The 19,884-nt window shown below is 30.7% G+C and overlaps 1 protein-coding gene across 5 annotated transcripts in view; it reads right to left on the bottom strand.

The window, feature by feature from the left end:
- The window catches only part of mtd (TLD domain-containing protein mustard), a 916,705-nt gene that overhangs the window by 424,059 nt on the left and 472,762 nt on the right, over positions 1-19,884 (bottom strand). For 2 of the 5 annotated variants that reach the window (XM_072540743.1, XM_072540744.1), the window contains exon 1: positions 16,040-16,406. The exons of 2 other annotated variants lie outside the window; for them this stretch is intronic. The gene's annotated coding sequence lies outside the window, so the exon portion shown is untranslated. Of the gene's footprint in view, positions 1-16,039; positions 16,416-19,884 lie in introns of those variants that run through there. One more of the 5 variants, XM_072540756.1, reaches the window with a different exon arrangement.

The raw sequence follows: 19,884 nt of genomic DNA, 5'->3' as shown, positions 1-19,884 counted from the left end.
CAATAATTTTAAAGTGTTTGTTTGTTCTTGTGTAGTGTAGTGTGTTGTACAATTATATGTTTATGACATTTTATTCTTGTTGGATAGGCCGCAATTGACGAAGTAAGTCTATAAACGTTAATCACATAAAAACTTTTATCAACCATAAACTTCGAGTTTTTATCGAATTTAATCAATTTCTTTAGTTAAAAAAACGTTTCTTGGCTTATTTCAGATGCCCCTGAAGATGATCTAGGGATCGAAAGTGCTTGGGCAAGATTAAATTAAACTGTGCTCGATATATGACTTTTATTTGATCAAAGTTTATCAAAAAATTTACCATCAACACTTCCTTTTCATTTTCGTGATCATATATATCACTTGACCAATTATTATCACTAAAACTTTTAGATTAACCCTCGTATAAAGTAGCATTATTTTTTAATTCTATTTTAAAAGAAAACCTAATTTAGAAACTATCGCATAACATAACCATTTACATTTTAAACGCTTTAAACGAACTTTATAATATGAACATAAACATTATAATTTCAAGTTATTATATCTATTTTACCTGATAAAAACTAATTAAAAAGGAAATAAACATTTATATAAATAGCTGAGAGTCTACCTAAAGTTGATAATTTAAGAGGTCGTGGTTACGTTTCCGGGAAAGTTTTAATTATCAAAACATTGTAGACCAACGTTGATGGGATCTCTGAACGATTAGTGTTGTTTATTCGTCAACATTTATACCACGTCCTGTATGGGATAACCAACATATTCTTCTATTTTTGAAATATTTTAAAGTTTCGATTTTGACACTTCGTCTCAATAGTACAGTTTTTTAAGATCTCTTTGACTTTTGTTAAAGTTGTTATATTGGTCAAAGTCAACAGTGGCTTAAACAACGTGTCGCTCAACACAAAAGTGACTGTAACATAAGAAAAAACTCTTGTGCTTCAGTGGACCACCACTTGAAGACAGGACATAACTTTGACTTTAATAATGTAAAAATCTTGGAACAAGTTGATAATTGTAAAAATCGACTTTTCCTTGAAATGGTACACATTAATAAAACTCCTGGATATATCAATTATAAGACAGACACCAACCATTTAAGTAATATCTACTACAACATACCAAACAATATATGATATAATAGATCTTAAACTTTAAAAACAAACTCAGTAATCTTCTAGTAACTCTACCTATAATTTTATTCCATTTCTAAATATCAGTAATACAATAACTGACTACGTAACATCAATTAAATTTTATAGATCAATTTACCATGTTCCTGATTCTTTCTCATTCCTCTACTATTAATTCCACCTTTCCACCTTATAATATGGATAATACTGTCATAATAATTGTCTATTTTAACTTATTCACTAAAAATTGTACAATAAGAATTCACTCAAAATATTGCGGTTACCATAACTCCTAAATAAATTAAAATCAAACAAAAATGTCATTTACCTAGATATCTTAACAAAATTTAAATTTTTACTCTTATAGCTGTAAGTATTGAAATATTCACTTTGTTTACATATAATAATTATTCTAATAAATTTACAGTTTTCTTCTGAAGAAATCTCAAAATCGTGACGAAATATTGAGACATAGAACAAATAGAGTTTTATTTCCTACAGAGCGATTGCTGATACTACTATAAATCAATATTTAACACAGTACAGTCGAAAATAATATATATATATATATATATATATATATATATATATATATATATAAATATATGTAAATACTTTTTTCTTTTTGGGTGTGGTAGTCAATAAAAAATAGAGCTTTGCTAAGCCGTACTATTTATTCTGAATCCAAGCTTTCGATGGTTTTTTGCCACCTTTATCAAGGTCCGAATGTAAGATTCGTGGCATAAACAACAACGTTAAATAACATGATAATACTGAAGTTGCAACTAAACTTAAAAATGTTACTGTTAAAAAGACACTTTAAAAATTAATAAATACGTTAAAAGTTAAAAACAAAATGAAGGACGACATGTTAAAACAGTCGTCGTTGCAAGCTTGATTTCAGTCACATTTCACGAGCAAAAAGAATCCTCTTTCTTTTTAACTGAAATGTCATCTGAAAAAATATACTTTAAAGTTTTAATTTCCAAAATACAAAAAATATTGCCTATTAATGGAATCGTTCACAAAGATTTAAAATGTGGTCCTCAAATTGATGGGTTTTGAAACTCGCGGGAGGACTGGAGAGGGAAGGCTATTAAGTTTATCCCTGGTTCTTGCTTATGGATTTCGACGTTTCTTTTTTAATTTGCATGTACTTTTTGTATACATTACAAATTTATTTAAATAATTAAATTGATAAATAAACCATTTAATTTGCTTAAACAATTTCTATTTAGTTTTTTTTATTTTTATTTATATTTTAGGTAATTTTTATTGTAAAACATATACACTTCTTCAATAAACTTTTTTCATAGCAACCTATTTTTTTATTTATTATTATTTATTTATTTAAAAATTTTTAAACACATTATAAAAAATTTTTTTTGCTTAAAAATTAATTTTTTTAATAATTTAAGTTATTCTAAGACGAAAGTTATTCTTGTATTTTTTTGTAGAATACTTACTTTAAATGTAAAAATAAAGAATTATAAATGCTAAAAAAGCCGATTTTAACGTTTTTCGATGCCATTTTATAAGTTTAAGTCAAGTAGTTTAAAAATGCGCAATTTCATTTTGATGTTATATTGCAAAAGTGAGTCTATAATATCCATAAACAATATGATGCTGCAATCTTGCAGTAAACGGTTTACCCAAATTTTACCACCGGGACCAACGTATTAATTATTATAAAAAACTCTGCTATACATTTAAAAAAAGGGACTAACTTCGTCCCAAATTGTACTAGGACAAAAGTATAGTCTTTCTAAATATGAAAAAATAATTTTCTTGCAGGCACTGGTTAAAAAGTTATTCTAATTGTTTATAAGCCAAAAATCGACATGTTTTAGCAAAATTATTTTGCAATATAAATATAAACTTGTTTTTCGTTATCTTTTTTAAATGATATTAATAGAATAAGTCTTGTTCTTCCAGAATCTGCCCATATAATTACTATAACTAAGTACATAATTTACTGATTTATATTCTTGCAAAAAGATTTAAATTAGGAAAAACAAATTAAATAATTTTTAAACTGTTGGACCGATCGATTCGAAATTTTGATCATATTTTGAGCACTACAAGACCCATCATTCCATGTAATATGAAGGTTATATAATGAATAAGTATATTTTAGTTTAGTTTAGTTACTACCATTTATAAAAAAAACCGAAACTTTCTAAGCAACAAATAAGGATAGAAACATTTAAAAACGCTATTTTGAACGTTTTTATACGACTTATGAGATTCTTACTCTCAAAGTTGTTTCAAATACTTCACTTTTTGCTGATAGACCAAAAAGCGAAAATTTACCGTTTTTTGACATTAATTTGTTAATAACTAATTGAGTACAAAATTTCGGCGGCAGGAAACATATAGGTTCTTGTTAAAAGTCTATACTACTCAAAACAACTGTCGTTTGCCTGGCCGGATCAGTGTCACGAAAAAAAGCTTATTTCACTGGGCTATTCACAAGCTGTCAAATCACTATGAAGATAGAGAATGCAGAAATAAGATGCCCACTCGAATAATAAATCATATCTGTAAATTGTATAATTTTAGCTTGAAATTTAAAACAGTAGCTGTACCTTCTAAATTAATGATTTTACAAACAAATACTAATAGATAAAAATGTTGTAAAATACGCATTTCATTCTATTGACGTCCCGTTTTTAGTTCAATATTATACTACAATAAAGTTGGCGAGGGGAGAAGGTTTGGAGACACGTCTAAAATCTAGAAAAATCGAGAATTTTTTTTTGGATTTTTTAGTCATGGCGTGGCATCTAATATACATTTTCGTAAAAAACAGTTTTGGAACAATATTAAAAAAATTGGTTTTATTTTGTAACTTTAACAACCTGGATACACTTTTGCATATCGGTAAGTTATGCCAAATCGACTTATTTTCATCCCTAAAATTCATGGGATAATTTATGACCAATATTTTTGTGACACCCTGTACAATTAATGATTTAAAATCTTTTTATTTTAAAATCGGATTAGAATACACTTTACAGTTTCTAATTCTCAAGTTGCCGAACAGCCCTTTTTTTTTTTTTTTTTTTTTTTTTTTTTTGCGACGTAACTAACTCCTGCAAGTTCGTGCCGAGTTTGATCAATGACGAGTGTCTTTTCACTTTTCTTTACAACTCTCGAAACTTTTGGCATCTGGCCAGTTGGAAAGAAGAGTTACTTGTAACCGACTTTGTTCCATGTTTCGTTTTAAGTTGCTTTCCTAAATGAACTTCGAACGAACAGAATTTGGGCGTAAATTTACTAGACAAATAAAGGGGATGTACCGAAAGGTAATACGAAGAGAGCATACCGCAAAGGTTATTTTTCTGAAATTAGGTCGATAATTTTGATTAGTCGGTAAAAATAATTTAGGAATGGTAGCGAAATTAACATCATTTGGTTGTTCAAAAGATTCGTTGTAGTACTTGTAATATGTTAAAATTGTTTCCAGATTTACTCTATATAAACTTAATACAACTGCGCCAGCAGATTAATCAGAATTTAAAGTTCAATAGGACAAAACATCCACCATCACATATTTTCAGCCAAATCATGGCTATTGCCTGCAACACCGGGGTCAAGTAAGTCAATAAAACATAACTTCTTCAACAACTTTAGCGGTTATACATCTTCTTCAACACAATTCTTAAATAATAAACTCGAACCTCAAAGTAAAAAACTTCGAAATCCGTAAACTAATTTTTCGTATATGAATAGCCGTCTCTGATGATCCCTATTAGGGTAAAATACGTATAAGCCGATATACAGACGCAATATACGTGAAATTAAATCTGTCTTTGTCCTTTTATTCCGGTATACTCTTTATAACCAATTCGCTAAGGATTTTTGCTTAGTTGAGGAGATATGTTGTGGAATGCAATTTTAGATTCCCCATGTCTCTTATAACATCTTTATCAACATCTGTTTTGCCTTGCAATTCTTAGAAGGCCCAAGAGAAGAGTCCAAGGTTGCTGCCCAAGACAGGAAAGATTTATTTTCACGTTCAGAGCGTCTGTACAGAGCCGTCTCTGATGATCCCTTTTAGGGTGAAATACGTATAAGCGGATATACAGATTCACTATACGTGAAATCAAATCTTAACTTTTTTTTTCCTTTTAAAAAACTTCTGTTGTAAGTGCTACATTTAATTAAAAAATGAAATTAAAAAATCCAAATGGATTAAGTTCAGAATGTTTTGGACTAATCAGTCCATCTTCAGTAAACTTTTGGAGTAGTTGCGTAACTAACCGTAAAACCAAACCGTGGTTGGATTTATATGAAGAAGACATGTTTAAAAGTATTAAATTATACGGAAATATATCGATGTAATGAGATCACTAACCGGTAACCATATGTCCCTACCCGAAGTAGAATTTGTACATTCGAACTTTCGTGCGGGAGTTTGCCAACTAAAGATTTCCGGAGTCAAAGTCAAAACGTCAAGTTTTTAGTTACAAATGTAATTTTCATTACAATCAATTGTGGCTTAATCCCATATAAACGCAATGTTTAACTTAGACATGCCACTAATACGCATATGAGAAAGAAAGAAGGTTATATTCGATATTAACCAGGGTAGACATAATGCACACATTCTAAAACACAAAATAATCTTAAATTGTAATATTCATATTTTTACTTCTTTACAGGTAAAGATTTTGTCTTTGCAATTATTCTTATAGCGGAAACATTAACACCCAAAAAAGGTAGTTAATAAGATTGGCGTGACTCAGATGGCTATTGAGCGTCAGATGTTCGGTGTCTCTCTGAGAGACCGAATCCCAAACGAAGAAATACGTCATAGAACAAAAACAACAGACGCTATGGGAAAGATCGCGTCGTTCAAATGGAATTGGGCAGGACACATCACCAGATTATCAGACAACCGATGGACAAAACGTATTTTAGAGTGGAGACCAAGGCAAGAAGCAATACGGAGCAGAGGACGCCCACCAACTAGATGGGCTGACGACCTGAAGCATGTTAGCAATAACTGGATGCAAGCTGCACAAGACAAAGGCAGATGGAAAGAGCTGAAGGAGACCTATGTCCAGCAGTGGACGCATACAGGTTGATGATGATGATGATGAATTATTCTTATATGAGAGAATATAAGTTACACTAGTTATTAATCAGTCTGGTCTATTTCATTAAGAAGAGTATAGGATATGAACGTAGTAGTATATTTTTTATTATTTTTATAACTCCACTTTAAAAATAATCTGTTTTTCTTTTGAATAAAGAAAATACAAATTCCTTACAAATTGTTCCCCTACAGGTCACCTTTTCTCTTTACTTAATTGTTTTTTAATAAATAAAATATTTATTGCCTTTAAATGCCGTCACATAGTTGCCCTACAGTCCACCTCTTCTCTTTACTTAATTTTTTTAAATAAAGAAAATATTAATTGCCTTTAAATCAAGTCACATCGTTTCCCTACAAGGCACCTCTACTCTTTACTTATTTTTTTTTTTTAATAAAAAAATATTCATTGCCTCTAAATGACGTCACATTGTTCCCCTACAGGCCACCTCTTCCGCACTCAAATAAAATTTTTCAGAAAGTTTCTCTCTGGCATATAATTTTAAAAAGTTCTCAAGGCTCGTGATATTTCCCGTAAGTAGCAGATTTGGATCAATCTTGACTTGCGATGAAGCCGTATTCAAAAACTTGAACTTTGCTAATGCTGAAGTTATGTTGGGAGGGAATTATGGGATTTGGGTTATATTTTAAATTGATGGAGTATTCAACGAAGGTTTAACTTATTTAATTCCGTTCAATTAAGCGGTATATTCTGAAGATTTCAATGAGTTCTACAAGGGCGCGTAATTTATTTTTCAATAGCTATAAAGTAATAAATTTCGTAAAATAAACGATCCCGTTTTATTCGTCACTTAATTTCCACAGTTGAATCCTAGATTTCTTTAATATTACTGCCAAGATACACGAGATTTTCGACTCCGTCCACTACTGCAGCTGCGCCTCTTATATTGTCATCCAGTATGTAATTTTTTGTGCTAACAAACAGATACTTAGTTTTCTTAACGTTGAGTCTAATCACAGGTCTGGCTTATTTTGTTAATTATATTTTAAAGGTTCAACTGCAGTTAGCCAATATTAAAATTTTGTCGGCATTTCTAAAGTTGTTCACAGTGGCGCCATGTACGTGCCTTTTGTTATCTCCATGAAGGTTTCCTTAAATATTTCCTTTGGATACAATTTGAAGAATAGAGGTAAGAGCATACAAACTTTTCCCACTACTCTTTTTAAATATAGTCCATCCGTTAGTTCTTGTTTAACTCTTTATTCTTGCCATTTAATGCCAGTATAGATTTGTAATCATTCGTAAGATTTTATCATCCAATTAGCTGTTTGGATGTAAATCCAGATGTTGAAAATGTCTCCCCTCAAAAATTAGAGTAAATTGGCCTATTAACTTTTCTTACATCGCTACACACGTGAACTTTATGGGCAAATAATACTATTGGTATAAATCATGAGGCATACAGTATTTTAAAAAGTTTAACGCAGACATATGAAGGACAAGGAGTTCTATATTTTGATTTAAACAATTAAATCAAATGTAAATAATGCTTCACATCTTTTTTATCCCAAATATACATATGCTTAACCCGTTGTAATCATTTTTATTGTAAAAAGATAAGTATTTAATACGTAAAAAAATACTATAGTAAATATACCGAATGATAAAAATTTGCAAACAATACAAACCTAGATTAAAGAAAAATCTTTTAATATCTAGTTGAAAGGAACCTCTTGTTCTAAGAAAAGACAAGATTAAATAAATGTTTTTAAGGATCAAAATTAATACGCCGTATGATAATGTCTAGTAAAGGTCCAAAAACAAGAGTTGAATATATTTTTTGCAAATATTGATATGGCATGTGACTTTGGGTACCTGTAAGATATTTGGTTTTGAGGATAAACTTGTGACATGAAAGAGATAATAATATAATAGGTCAATCAAGTTAGTAAAAAATAAGAATTTTTTCGCCACAATTGTATAGACGGGTTTGACAGTTAAAATAGTAAAAAAAGACTCATCTAGGGATTCATAAATTTTTTAATGGAACTATTCTTAAATAAACAATTAAAACGCGAAGCCTATTATTTTGCTCATAACCTAAAAACTTGTCTATTTAGTGATTTGACGTCAACGGACTACTTTTTCAGAAAAAAAGATACAAAAAATGAGGTATACTAAATTAATATCGGTTAATAAACAAAAAAGTTATTGCAAAATGAACAAAATCGATGTTTTTGAATAATGTTAATAACTTTTTTATTATTTATTAAAATTTGTTTAAATGTACCTGGAAATGGGGGTCTTATCGTGTTTGAGTTGTGTGCAAAAGATGGGCCAGATCAGTTGAATAGTTTTTGCGAAAATTAATTTTTTTTGTAAGATTTTTTGAGCTAATTTCTAAGACCGATGCAGGTAATTTGACTAAATGGATCTCAATAATCTGGGGCTTATTTTCTTTAGACGTATACTAATAAACTATGGAAAAAAAGTTTAAAAAAATTACATTTATGTACACAGAATGATTTAATAATATATATCACTTTTTAAGCTTACAAACATTTACAATAAGTTTGTATTATTTAGCTTAAATTAAGTGGTAAATAATATTCGGAAAGCTAGTTAAAAAACAGAACTTTTACATAAAAAAGCAGTACTACGACCCTTACGAACCAAGATAGCCTTTTTTAATCACTGTTACGTTAATTAACAACATTAAGGGCTGAAAGTAACCAATCTTTTACAAAAAGGCAAAGTTTTTAACAAAACTTTTACCGAACAAAATTATTGAAAATTGTTTAAATTGGAGTGAAAGCTCCTTATGACCAATTCTTTGTAATACTGGGTAGCTGTAATTATCATCGATATTGTTTTACTTCACATGTAAGTCACATTTTACATTATTATCTCTTTCCGCCCAATATAAGAGGTCACTTTTTTGGTTTCTCCTTTAATTCAAAAAAGCTTACAAACCCGTCTAAAAGAGTGTTTCTTTCGTAGATATGGACTGATGCTGTTTTGTAAGTATAAAACGAAACGTTTCCGCTATTATATGAAATAATTAACATCTAGCGTGTTTCTTTTCTCCTCTTTTCTGACTTCTTTTGAGAATTTCAAGAATTACAGTGTGAAAGGTATTGCACCCCTTTCCATTGTTTTATCACTGCTTATTGATTTTGACAGTCGTAGCTCCATATATATATATATATATATATATATATATATATATATATATATATATATATATATATATATATATATATATATATATATATAAGAGAACCCAAAACTTAGTCTATGAGACCAATAGTTTCATCTTTATGCCCTCCTAATGGACCAATAGCATAACTCCTCACTGACATCTTAACTAATGCTTATAATTTTAACAAAAATATGTACATTAAATATTCATTTGACTTTAGTTCTTTTATGAATAATTTTCGATTACTACAAAACTATGTTTTAGTTACTTTGGATGTAACATCTCTATTCACCAATTTACCTTTAGATTTAATCATAACTAGTGTTGAAAAGCATTGGAATGGGATTTCGCAACTTACTAATTATTATTAGCTTGTTACATTTCCAAACACTTTGTGTTTATTGTCTTATAGACACTTTGTGTCTTTTATAAACAAATTTTGTGGTAGCCCTATGGGATCTAGTCTTTCACCCATTTCAAGTAGCTATGTCATAGATAATGTTATTAATGATTGTATCAACAATTCCACTTTCTTCATTCCTTTTATTAAACGGTATGTGGATGATTTAGTTTTGGCATTTCCTAACGACAAAATTCATGAAACAGTTTCAATTTCAAAAATCATAATCAACATATACAATTTACAGTTGAGGAAGAGATGGATAATTCTCTACCATTCCTTGACATGAGAATTGTAAGAAATAAAGATAATGTTTTGAAAACCAGATGGTTCAGAAAACCAATGTGTAGCAATAGATTTATAAGCTATTACTCACGTCATCCAAATAAGATGAAAATTAACCTTGTAACGGGATTAAAAGAAAGTGTTTTAAGTCTTTCCTATCCAGATTACCTACAGGAAGAAATTCAATTGTTAAAAACTATTTTAATTGAGAACTCTTATCCTCCAAATATGCTACATAGGATGCTTTTTTCTAATACTGTTAATATTAATAACTTTTTGCGAAATCGTATAACATTGTATCTAACAATCAGAACATATATTATCATTCACTCCTTTATATGTATACCATCACTAACACCTAAATTAATACAAATACTAAGTTTATTTATTTACAATATAAAAATAGCAGCAAAAAAACATTAAAACAATTTCATCTTTGTATTCAAAAACTACACATTCCATAGATTAATTAGATAAAACAAATATAGTATACAGCATTAATTGTACTCAGTGTGAAGCTGTGTATGACTGTATGTTGTTGAAACCGGGAGAAATCTATTAAATCGTATTATTTTTCACAAGAGTGATTGTAGAATAAAAAAAACCATCTTGTGCTTTAGCAGAGCATGTAATTGACAAAGATCATATTATGGTTTTTAATTACATTAAAATTTTGTGTAATAAAGGTAATAAATTTAACCTTTTTTTTAGAAATGGTGTGTATTAGCAAAAGTAATAATACATAATTGAAACAAAAGATCAGAAATTCAAAATCTAAGTAAAACTTATATTACATTATTTCTTTATAGTTCATAAAACCACCAAAACATCCCATTTGTATTTTTATTTTATACTAGTTACATGTTTTCGGGTATCTGTAAATAATAAATAAATCTTCTTTTTTCTTATTAAAAATTTTTTTAACAAAATTTTCACGTTGGCAATGTAATTGTCAAAAACAAATTAAACTACAAACTAACTTTCTCTCGAAGTTGGCATTCTTGACATTAGGGGTTATTTATACTTTTCTATTGGTTGCTATTCTAATTTATTTATAATTTATCAAAATTTATTTTTTTTTGTTTAAATAATTTTTTCGAATAATTTTTTTAAACTTTCAAAAAGGAAAAACATTACATAGATCCAACAGTTTTTATAATAATGTTTTTTAAATAAGTTTTGCAGCAAATGTTGTTAACAAACGTAATTTTACTTGGTGAGTTACTACTTTTTTACAATTATTGGTTCCATTTTATAAGTTGATTTGTATTTTTATTTTAGCTCTTAAAAATAATTGTAACCACAATTAAAAGCTCGAGTATTAAAAAAGAGTTCTCTAAGAGCCCTTTTTATTGACTCCAATCCATCCACACATAGTTTTATACATACATACATACATATATTAAATATTTTAGAGGTCGTGACGGGAAAATTTAGCAAACATCACTCCATCATAACTTATCTATATCCCTAGCTTAAAATTTTTTTTCAATATGACAACTTTATTTAGTTATGTCAAGTGTATTTATACAATAATAGATAAGTAAACCGAAAACAAATTAATAATCTGCGACTGTTATACGATTTCGCACGTAACTTTTTGATTAGAAAACACAGCAAATAAATCAGTTTAAATTCTCATCCATATATAACTGACGTTGGTGTGTGCTTAGAGATGTCATGCTACTTTACGTCAGGTACTTAAAACTGGTAATCTGGTGAAATACTATCTAATCAACTCATTGTGACCAAATCCTTAAATTACTCGATCGTGAAATATGCATACCTATCCTAGGTAACAGAAATCCCCACGACCAGTTTTAATCGAAATATAGATCATAATTGGCATAATTACCGCCATCTATTGACTATAAGGTAAAGAAAAAAGCACTTAAAAAATTAAATACAGAGGTAACAAAACACTTAGTAAATGTCTATAGAATTAATTTTCTTAAGTAAGTCCCCAAATTCCCTTCTTACCCCAGTCAATGAAGAAAAAAGGCTGAAAAAACCTTCAGATATTTGAAGGTTCTAAAAGGTACATAAGGTGTCGCTGATGAAAAATCAGTGAGAACGTACAGCTGATTTTGTTTTGTTTTTTTTTAACAATCTTAAAAAGTGAAAAACATAGTTTTTTGTATATAAAACGTTTATTGTACATTCTAGAGAAAAATGTAGATCATAAAATGTTCTTTATTTTGAGAGTTTCAAAAATTATATAAAAGAAAACACTTATTTATGTAGTATTTTATAAATTCACAAGGAAAATGAATTCCTGTAGCTGACTGTATACCACGAATCACAAAAAAATTTATTTAAAAAAATTCCCTTATAAAAGGTACATTAATATAAAAACACCCTATCGGGTTACATCACAGAACAGTGCTATCTAGGTTTACATGTTTAAAGCCACTAAATACATGGGTAAAAAAAAACCCTTTAAATATAGTTAAATTAATTTTAAATTACATTTTTGATGATAAATTACTAGGATATTTTATAAATGTTAATAATTTTATTTTTTGCACAACCACATGTAATAGTGTGGTGTAGTAAAAGTATCCCAAAGAAAATGATGAAATAGAAACCGATGCATAAGAGAAAATAAAGATGCCCGAGAAAAACATTGGAGGATGGTATTAAAAGGGTGGTGAACGAAAAAAATCTACAGGATGACGACTGGAGAGGTAGAAAACGATGAAAACTAGGATGCTAGAAACGACTATGATATTGTATTTCCAATAGCAATATATATATATATATATATATATATATATATATATATATATATATATATATATATATATATATATATATATATAATTAGTTTTTCTTGGGTTTAGGTTCAATAAATTATATTACATGTGGAACTAGATTTTATTTTCCATAGAAATTAACGTTTCGGCAGGAAAACCTTGCCTTTGTCAAGATTCAAAACGTAAAACAGGACACTGACATTAATTAAATGAAAATGAAATTTCTAAAGAAATATGCAGAATGATCAGGAGACAAAAGAAAGAGATGAACGATCTAATAAAAACAAGACATATTCAGAAGCAAACATGGGTAGACTACTTTCGATTACTATTTTCTAACGGTGATGACAATGAACGACCAACACCAGCAGTGACGACAAACAGAAATAAACATTAAGGAGGGAGAGGTACAGCAGGCATTAAGGAAATTAAAACATAGAAAATCACCAGGTGAGGACAAAATACCAAACGAAGTCCTAAAGTACATAGAACCAGATCTGACCGAACAACTATTAAAACTAAAAAAAATGTAAAATAATAGAATAAAACAGAATACCACAAGAATGGAGATCAAGCATTCTGATACCTTCTCTTCAAAAAGGGTGAGATCGGAAACGGAGAATTACAGAGGAATTAACCTATTAAACACTAAACTAAAATTAAAAACCAAAGTAATAACAAATAAACTGAATGAAATAATAACACTAGCAGAAGAACAAGAAGGTTTTGTGTTGGAAAGATCATGCACCGACCTACCGACGTTATATAATGAGGCAAGTGCAAGAGAAATCACTAGAGTATAACAAACCAGTATATTTATGGTTCGCGTACCTTGAGATGGCATTTGACAGAGTCAACTGAAAGGACGTTATCCACTTATCGTCCGCAAGCGAGATACGTCTAGGAAAAATCAAAATGATCGAAAATATCTACAGGAACAACACAATAAAAGTAAAAGTAGGAGAAGAACTAATTGAACCTCGCAATGCAATAAGACAGGGGGATTCCCTGAGCCCTCGATTGTTCAACGTGCTCTCTCTCTCTCTCTCTCTCCTTCTTAATCTTGACCCCCCGGAGGGAGTGTCGTCGTGATGTCGTGTGTTATTCGTCTCCAAAGATCTCTGTCTCTGGTCATTTCTTTTAACTCATGCGTAGGTCTATTGCATATTCCTGTTATTTGATCGATACATCTTGTTGGAGATCTCCCTTGTGATCTTCGACCTTCTACCTTTCCTTGGATAATAATTCTTTCCATCTTTTCTGTGTCATAAAATGTCCAAAGTATTTTAATTGTTGGAGATGAACTTCGCTGGATAGCCGTTTGCTGACTTTAAGCTCATTTAAAATTGAAATATTTGTCATGTGGTTGGTCCACGGAATTCGTGACATTCTTCTCCAACAGAAGATTTCAGTGGCGTCTATATTTCTTCTTTCCCCTTGACGTAGGGTCCAAAATTCACAATGTCAGTATTGGGAATATTAAGCAGTTGAACAGCAGTTGGGAATATTAAGCAGTTCAACCTGATCATAGATGAAATAATAAACAAAGTAAAAAAAGGATACCAAATGGAAGAAAAACAATTTAAAATAATCTACTATGTTATTTCACGCAATAATAATTTCCCAAAGTGAAGACGATCTATAACGTATGCTGCACAAATTTAGTATAATCGCCAGAAAATGTAACATGACAATTTCCCCAAAAAGACAAAATTCATGGTTACAACAGCAAATCTACTAAGATGTAGATTGGACCTGGAGAGTCAGATAACAGAACAAGTGATGGAGTTTAAATATCTATAAGGCATCAACTATCTAGCTACGGAAAGTTCGAAACAAAAATAGAAGATCAAAAGAAAACAGCAAACAGCCGCAGAATGTCTGGATGCAAGAATATGGAGAAATAAAAATATCGGGAAAGAAATGAAAGGCAGAATTTACAAAATAGTCATTAGACCAATAATAACGTACGTGGCAGAAACACGACCCAACACAAAGAGAATAAAAAATATGCTAGAAAGAGCAGAGATCAAAACTCTTAGAAAAATCGATGATAAAGCACTATGGGACAGAGCTAGAAGTACAGATATTCGACGAAGGTTCAACGTGGAGAACATCAAGTACTGGGTAAGAAAGAGAAGACTAAAATTTGGTGATCATATTAAGCCGAATGACAAAAAAAAATAGTAGAGACGACGAGACAGATTGTATTCCCTAATAGAAACACGATCAGTGGGAAGACCACGAAAACGATGGAACAACAACTTCTTGGAGGCTTCTTTAAAGTTCAAAATTCTTGACTAGACTAATATTTCGAAGACGGGGACGAAAAAGGATTTCTCATGAGCTACAAGTGCTTAGATCATTAAACATACACAACTGATAGATTTTACATCCCATGTACCTTTTTAATAAAATAATTAAAAACTTAAAAAATATATGTACGTAACTTAAACATTGGACATAGCGGGATGCATTTCCCCCAGTGCACAGGCAGTATTTTTCATTTGTATGAATCTGTATTTATGACATTCAAAGCGATAAACGAAAATAAATTTACAACGATTACAATAAAAAATATAAGTTTTATATAAAATTCATTTTCTCCGTAAATTGTTTGTATGGTTCCAACAATTTCGATTTTAATTTATTTGTTTATTTTAATCTTAAATTAATCTATTTCTTTATTTTTTTGTTTTGCATCTTGTCAACTTGTATTATTTAGATTAATGTCAAATTCAGAAGATAGAAAGTGAAGTACCATTTTGTCCATTATTATTTTTACCTAAGGTTATGTGTAATAACACTTTCTGTTATGTATGTTTGTTCTTGCCATCTTGCCTTACTATTATGTTACAATAATAAATGTATTAAGGGAATCAATAGACAAATATATTAGCCAAGAAAAACTAATAATCAATAGAACGAGACGAAAAATTAAGAGAAATGAAGATTTTTTTTTCGAACTGTGTATCTAATGGTATTTAAGTTCCTCAGCTGTGAGCTACTTTTGCTAAACGTAGATAATTATAAATGATATGTTGATTTGTAATTAAAAAAATAAAAAAGTCGTCATTATATAATTCTAGTTCTAAAATAATCGGTGTTGGTAAATTATAAACTTATAAAATGATTTATACGAAAATTTCGCAAGGCTCTGCTTCATGCTTCCATTAGAAACTAATTATTTAAACAATTACCTCGTAACAAAGTCCAACGTAGAAACAAGAAATTCCTTTAAACTAACTGAAAAGAACAAATTGTGCAACGACAGAAGCAATCGATTAACGGCACCCGCGTCCCAAAAAAAAAACAACAATCGAAATACTTTCACACAAAATATTCCTGCTGATAGCTGTGCAGGATAGAACGCGAACACTTTCCGAAACTCGAAAAACAAACGATCACTAAATTGATGGCTCGCGAGAGGAACCAGATGATGAGCGCGTATGTCCCAGTGCTAACTAGATTGATAGAGATATGAGTATATATCTGGCGAGAGTTTTGAATAGTGTACGTACGATTCACGACGTCGAAGTGCACTAACCTGGTGCTCGTGCTTTTGCTTTGGTACGGACGTAGTGGTGTACCCACCAAGTCAAGCTTCCTCTTCGAGAGACTGTGGTGAGGCTAAACATACACATCGCGATTACTTTCACAAGACACCGGAGGATTGTTTATCTACAGGGCTATTCGAAAACGCGATAAACTGCTATTTTTAGCTGCCTGTCGATTTTTATTTATAGAAGTGTTGTATTCTAAACTCGAGGACGGATGCCATGTAAATCATAAACAATAATTTGATAATAACAGCGATTAAATTAAAAATATTCTAACACTGGGAAACGCTAAGTGATAGAATGAGTTATTTTATATCTAAATGCTTATTATTTTTTGACATAATTATGAAACCAATTTTTTGAAAGCCAATATGTAGTCATGTAAATTAATTATCCCACATACATGTGTGTTTTTAGGCCCTACATAAGTTTTTAAATATACTGAGTGAGATAGAAATCTCAGCGCCCATTATAAATTTTTATATTTTGAAAATAATAATAATAATTAGCGGTTCGAGTCTAGTAGGCCCACGGCTTGATTAACTCTTCCTCTCTATTCCTTCTTGTCCATTGCTTTCATCCCCCAATTTGTGAATCTTTTTAAATTATCTTCTACATCCATTTTTTACCTTGTTCTGGATCGATCTCTTCTCTGACGTTCTCATATTCTACTTGATTGCAGTATTTTCGGTAGTCTATCCTCTGGCATCCTATGTATGCAATTTTACTACCCCTAGTATGCTGGGCTCCCCATATAACTCTGTCAGATCTTCATTTGTCCTTCTGATCCAAACGCCGTTCTTCATTTTTCCTCCAAATATTTTCCATATTACTTTTCGTTCCCACATCTGCACAATTTATTGTTTTTTACTTGATGTACATGTCTATGCTGCATAAGTTAATTTAGGCCTAATAACCGTTCTGTATATATTCTTAATTTGGTACCTCTTGATATTCATTTATTTCTTAGTAACCTATTTAATGCCTAAACACAGTTGTTCGCTTTTATTAGTCTATTTTGGATTTCTTCTACTATATTTGGTATTCGTGTTATACTTGTTCCCAGCTATTCGAACTTCTCAGCTTCCTCAAATCTATATGTATTATTATTTGTTTAATGCCTAAACACAGTTGTTCGCTTTTATTAGTCTATTTTGGATTTCTTCTTCTATATTTGGTTTTCGTGTTATACTTATTCCCAGATATTCGAACTTCTCAGCTTCTATATGTATTATTATTTGTTCGTACTGTTAAATACCTTCCTCTTGTATATTCTTGGTCTGTGCATTCCATGTATTCTTTAGTTATCCGTATCACTTCCTGTTTCCTTCAAGCTACTATTGCTATTTCATCAACGAACGCCAGGTATTCATGCTTTTTATGATATATAATTCCTTTTTTATTTGTATGAGCTTCCTGTAGCACGTTTTCCAGGAGAAGACTAAAGAGAATAGATAAAAGTGGGAGGCCTTACTCCTTTATTTACTAGAAACTTGTCTGATATTTCATTATTTACTTTTACTTCGTTTTTTGTCCTTCGTAGTGTTAGTTGTATTATTATAATAAATTTTCTGCTTATTTTTAGGTCATCATCATCATCATTCTGGCTTTACACCCTTGCGTGGGTGCTTGCCTAATCAAGAATTTCTCTCCAGTCCTCCCTATCCAGTGCCTTCTTCCGCCAAGCATGTATTCTCATATTTCCCATGTCTTCATCGATGTTATCAAGGAACTTTGTTCTAAGTCTTCCTCTTCTTCTCTGACCAATGGGTCTATCAAGGAGCGTTTTTCTAGCTGGGTCATTTAGTTCCATCCGCATTACATGCCCTATCCACCTCAGACGTCCTATCTTAATATGTTTTATATCTGGTTCCTGGTATATTCTATAAAGTTGTATCATCTTCTCCACACTCCATTGTCATTCACTGCTCCATAGATTCGCCTTAGTACTTTTCTTAATATGTTTTTATTACTTTTTGTTAGAGTCCAGGTCTCTGAACCATATGTTAGGCCTGGGCCTAATCCTAGGCCTAACCATATGTATTATTGTTTTGTAGAGTTTAATTTTTGTATTTCTCGATATAGTTGTTGATTTAAGGAGAAGATTGAGCCCAAAATAACATCTGTTGGCCGTGCAAATTCTGCGGTTTATCTCTGCGGCAGTATTATTTTCAGTGTTAAGGAGCGCTCCCAGGTATAAAAATTCGTTCACTGCTTCGATGATGTCGTTTACCATAACAGGTACCGTCGTAGGATTGGTGGTTGCGTGCTTATTTTCACATACTTCGTTTTGTTGGTGTTTATTATTAAACCCATCTTTTCAGTTGCTTCTTTTAATGCTACATATGCCTCTCGTATGGAGTTTTCCGTTCTCCCATCAAAATTGATATTGTCAGCATAAGCAAGGATATGCACTGATTTATTATATATTGAACCAACGGTTGTGATTTATGACATACGTATTACTTTTTCCAGAGCCAGATTGAACAGTATACAGGAGAGAGGGTTCACCTGGCGCAGCCCGTTATTTGTTTTAAAAGGTTTCAGGGTTGCAATATGATGAATTGTCGATTTACCACCTATGAAACCAGCCTGGTATGTTTCCTACTATCCCTTCTGCATATGGTGCCATACGGTGACATAGTACTGTAGAAAATATTTTATACGCTGCATTTAGAAGCGTAATTCCTCTGTGGTTAGAGCATTCAAAGATATCTCCTTTTTTGTGTATGGTGCGAAGTATTCCAACATTCCAATCATTGGGGAGGGATTTCTGTGTCCATATTTCTTTTATTAGCTGCTGTAATACCATTATGGTATCGTGGCCCACTTCTTTATATTAATTATTTTTAGTTCTTTAAATGGCTTATACAGTCCATTTCTTTTTACTTTATCAAATGCTTATTTTAAGTCAATGAATAATATCATGGTCGACTTTTGGTACTGTCAGTTTTCTCTAGTATCTGTTTTAGCAAGATAAATCAGTTCTTTTGTGCTTCTTTCTTGTCTAAAACCCGCCTGGTATTCACCAATAATTATATCTTCCACTCTTTTTTTTAGTATATTCTTTATATGCATTGACAATATTTTGTATGCGACGTTTAGCAATTCTATGCCCCTATAATCTTTGCATTCGCTCTTATCTCCTTTTTTGTAAATATTATTGATTCCAACCATTCTTTTGGTAATTGTTCTTCATTCCATATTTTTTCTAATAAATGGTTCGTGTATGCGATTTCCTCCATATTAGAATATCTCAGATATTTTAGATATCTCAGATATCTCGTTATTCGGTCGTTTCTTGAACTTTTATTAATTTTTTAAACTCTCTATAATATTTTTAACTTCTTCTTTAGTCCATCTCGTCATATGATTTGGATTTAACTGTGTACTTGGATACTCTTCTTCATTATCTAAGTTTACTTTCAGATTTTCTTGTCCATTCAGCAAATGTCCGAAATATTCCTTCCATTTGTTAAAAATGT

Source organism: Diabrotica undecimpunctata, chromosome 8 (genome assembly GCF_040954645.1).
Source record: "Diabrotica undecimpunctata isolate CICGRU chromosome 8, icDiaUnde3, whole genome shotgun sequence".
Taxonomy (NCBI): Eukaryota; Metazoa; Arthropoda; class Insecta; order Coleoptera; family Chrysomelidae; genus Diabrotica; species Diabrotica undecimpunctata.
This window is presented reverse-complemented; position numbering and strand designations above follow the sequence as displayed.